The sequence below is a fragment of the Colletes latitarsis genome, unplaced genomic scaffold (genome assembly GCF_051014445.1).
Source record: "Colletes latitarsis isolate SP2378_abdomen unplaced genomic scaffold, iyColLati1 scaffold0018, whole genome shotgun sequence".
NCBI classification, from domain to species: domain Eukaryota; kingdom Metazoa; phylum Arthropoda; class Insecta; order Hymenoptera; family Colletidae; genus Colletes; species Colletes latitarsis.
The window spans coordinates 8,569,517-8,574,427 of NW_027488369.1; positions in this window are offsets into that span (position 1 = coordinate 8,569,517).

Below are 4,911 nucleotides of genomic sequence, written 5' to 3' on the forward strand. Positions count from 1 at the left end.
GCTAGATCCTGGGCTATTTCTGGATTGGATCACGTAGTAATGTGGTACCACACTGAAACAGTCAATTAAACCTGGTTTCGATCAATATTTTAGAGAATAATTCATGTTAGATCTAGGTTAGGTCTGGGATTTGCTCTCATCAGGCTCATTCTTTCGCATATTTTTCATACATGTAGAACAGATCCTGGGTTTTTTCTGTTCTGGATCACGTAGTAATGAAGGTCAACACTGAAACAGTCAATTAAACCTGGTTTCCATCAATATTTTACAGAATAACGCATGTTAGGTCTGGGTTAGGTCTAGGATTTGCCCTCATCAGGCTCATACTTTCGCATATTGCTCATACTTCATGGCTAGATCCAGGGCTGTTTCTGGATTGTAACACGTAGTAATTTGGTACCACGCTGAAACAGTCAATTAAACCTGGTTTCGATCAATATTTTAGAGGATAACGCAAGTTAGGTCTGGGATAGGTCTAGGATTTGCCCTCATCAGGCTCCTACTTTCGCATATTTCTCATACTTCATGGCTAGATCCTGGGCTATTGCTGGATTGGATCACGTAGTAAAGTGGTACCACACTGAAACATTCAATGAAACCTGGTCTGGATAGATATTTTAGAGGATAACGCATGTTAGGTCAAGGTTAGGTCTAAGATTTGCCCTCATCAGGCTCACAGTTTCGCGTTTTTCACATACTTGTTGAACAGATCCTGGGTTTTTTCTGGTTTGGATCACGTAGCAATGTGGTACCACACTGAAACAGTCCATTAAACCAGGTTTCGCTCTATATTTTAGAGGATAACGCATGTTAGGTCTAGGTTAGGTCTGGGATTTGCTGTCATCAGGCTCATTCTTTCGCATATTTCTCATACTTGATGGCTAGATCCTGGGCTTTTTCTAGATTGCATCACGTAGTAATGTAGTACCACACTGTAACAGTCAATGAAACCAGGTGTCCATCAATATTTTAGAAGACAACGCAAGTTTGGTCTAGGTAAGGCCTGAGATTTTCACTGATCAGACTCATACTTTCGCATTCTTCACATACTTGTTGAACGGATCCTCGGTTTTTTCTGGTTTGGATCACGTAGTAATGCGGTTCCACACCGAAACATTCAATTAAACCTGGTTTCCATCAATATCTTAGAGGACAACGCATGTTAGGTCTGGGATAGGTCTGGGATTTGCTCTCATCAGGCTCATTCTTTCGCATATTTCTCATACTTGATGGCTACATCCTGGGCTTTTTCTGGATTGCGTCACGTAGTAATGTAGTACCACACTGAAACAGTCAATGAAACCTGGTTTCCATCAATATTTTAGAGGACAACGCAAGCTAGGTCTAGGTAAGGCCTGAGATTTTCACTGATCAGACTCATACTTTCGCATTCATCACATACTTGTTGGACGGATCCTGGGTTTTTTCTGGTTTTGATCACGTAGTAATGAGGTACCACAATGAAACATTCAATTAAACCTGGTCTTGATAAAAATTTTACAGAATAACGCATGTTAGGTCTGGGTTAGGTCTAGGATTTGCCCTCATCAGGCTCACACTTTCGCATATTTCTCATACTTCATGGCTAGATCCAGGGCTATTTCTGGATTGGATCACGTAGTAATGTGGTACCACACTGAAACAGTCAATTAAACCTGGTTTCGATCAATATTTTAGAGAATAATTCATGTTAGGTCTAGGTTAGGTCTGGGATTTGCTCTCATCAGGCTCATTCTTTCGCATATTTTTCATACATGTAGAACAGATCCTGGGTTTTTTCTGTTTTGGATCACGTAGTAATGAAGGTCAACACTGAAACAGTCAATTAAACCTGGTTTCCATCAATATTTTACAGAATAACGCATGTTAGGTCTGGGTTAGGTCTACGATTTGCCCTCATCGGGCTCATACTTTCGCATATTTCTCATACTTCATGGCTAGATCCTGGGCTATTTCTGGTTTGGATCACGTAGTAAAGTGGTACCACACTGAAACATTCAATGAAACCTGGTCTGGATAAATATTTTAGAGGATAACACATGTTAAGTCAAGGGTACGTCTAAGATTTGCCCTCATCAGGCACAGTTTCCCGTTTTTAACATACTGGTTCAACGGATCCAGGGTTTTTTCTGGTTTGGTTCACGTAGTAATGTGGTACCACACTGAAACATTCAATTAAACCTGGTCTTGATAAATATTTTAGAGGATAACGCATGTTAGGTTTGGGATAGGTCTGGGATTTGACCTCATCAGACTCATACTTTCGCATTCTTCACATACTTGTTGAACGGATCCTGGGTTTTTTCTGGTTTGGATCACGTAGTAATGTGGGACCACACTGAAACAATCAATTAAACCTGGTCTTGATAAATATTTTAGAGAATAACGCATGTTAGGACTGGGTTAGGTTTAGGATTTGCCCTCATCGGGCTCATACTTTCGCATATTTCTCATACTTCATGGCTAGATCCTGGGCTGTTTCTGGATTGTAACAAGTAATAATTTGGTACCACGCTGAAACAGTCAATTAAACCTGGTTTCGATCAATATTTTAGAGGATAACGCAAGTTAGGTCTGGGATAGGTCTAGGATTTGCCCTCATCAGGTTCTTACTTTCGCATATTTCTCATACTTCATGGCTAGATCCTGGGCTATTGCTGGATTGGATCACGTAGTAAAGTGGTACCACACTGAAACATTCAATGAAACCTGGTCTGGATAGATATTTTAGAGGATAACGCATGTTAGGTCAAGGTTAGGTCTAAGATTTGCCCTCATCAGGCTCACAGTTTCGCGTTTTTCACATACTTGTTGAACAGATCCTGGGTTTTTTCTGGTTTGGATCACGTAGCAATGTGGTACCACACTGAAACAGTCCATTAAACCTGGTTTCGCTCTATATTTTAGAGGATAACGCATGTTAGGTCTAGGTTAGGTCTGGGATTTGCTGTCATCAGGCTCATTCTTTCGCATATTTCTCATACTTGATGGCTAGATCCTGGGCTTTTTCTAGTTTGCATCACGTAGTAATGTAGTACCACACTGTAACAGTCAATGAAACCAGGTGTCCATCAATATTTTAGAAGACAACGCTAGTTAGGTCTAGGTAAGGCCTGAGATTTTCACTGATCAGACTCATACTTTCGCATTCTTCACATACTTGTTGAACGGATCCTCGGTTTTTTCTGGTTTGGATCACGTAGTAATGTGGTTCCACACCGAAACATTCAATTAAACCTGGTTTCCATCAATATCTTAGAGGACAACGCATGTTAGGTCTGGGATAGGTCTGGGATTTGCCCTCATCAGGCTCATACTTTCGCATATTTCTCATACTTCATGGCTAGATCCTGGGCTATTTCTGGATTGGATCACGTAGTAAAGTGGTACCACACTGAAACATTCAATGAAACCTGGTCTGGATAAATATTTTAGAGGATAACGCATCTTAGGTCTGGGTTAGGTCTAAGATTTGCCCTCATCAGGCTCACAGTTTAGCGTTTTTCACATACTTGTTGAACAGATCCTGGGTTTTTTCTGGTTTGGATCACGAAGTAGTGTGGTACCACACTGAAACAGTCCATTAAACCTGGTTTCGCTCAATATTTTAGAGGATAATGCATGTTAGGTCTAGGTTAGGTCTGGGATTTGCTCTCATCAGGCTCATTCTTTCGCATATTTCTCATACTTGATGGCTACATCCTGGGCTTTTTCTGGATTGCGTCACGTAGTAATGTAGTACCACACTGAAACAGTCAATGAAACCTGGTTTCCATCAATATTTTAGAGGACAACGCAAGTTAGGTCTAGGTAAGGCCTGAGATTTTCACTGATCAGACTCATACTTTCGCATTCTTCACATACTTGTTGAACGGATCCTGGGTTTTTTCTGGTTTTGATCACGTAGTAATGAGGTACCACAATGAAACATTCAATTAAACCTGGTCTTGATAAAAATTTTACAGAATAACGTATGTTAGGTCTGGGTTAGGTCTAGGATTTGCCCTCATCAGGCTCATACTTTCGCATATTTCTCATACTTCATGGCTAGATCCTGGGCTATTTCTGGATTGGATCACGTAGTAATGTGGTACCACACTGAAACAGTCAATTAAACCTGGTTTCGATCAATATTTTAGAGAATAATTCATGTTAGGTCTAGGTTAGGTCTGGGATTTGCTCTCATCAGGCTCATTCTTTCGCATATTTTTCATACATGTAGAACAGATCCTGGGTTTTTTCTGTTTTGGATCACGTAGTAATGAAGGTCAACACTGAAACAGTCAATTAAACCTGGTTTCCATCAATATTTTACAGAATAACGCATGTTAGGTCTGGGTTAGGTCTAGGATTTGCCCTCATCAGGCTCATACTTTCGCATATTTCTCATACTTCATGGCTAGATGCTGGGCTTTTTCTGGATTGCATCACGTAGTAATGAAGTACAACACTGAAACAGTCAATTAAACCTGGTTTCGATCAATATTTTAGAGAATAATTCATGTTAGGTCTAGGTTAGGTCTGGGATTTGCTCTCATCAGGCTCATTCTTTCGCATATTTCTCATACTTGATGGCTAGATCCTGGGCTTTTTCTGGATTGCATCACGTAGTAATGAAGTACAACACTGAAACAGTCAATTAAACCTGGTTTCGATCAATATTTTAGAGAATAATTCATGTTAGGTCTAGGTTAGGTCTGGGATTTGCACTCATCAGGCTCATTCTTTCGCATATTTCTCATACTTGATGGCTAGATCCTGGGCTTTTTCTGGATTGCATCACGTAGTAATGAAGTACAACACTGAAACAGTCAATTAAACCTGGTTTCGATCAATATTTTAGAGGACAACGCATGTTAGGTCTAGGTTAGGCCTGGGATTTGCCCTCATCAGGGTCATACTGTCGCAGTT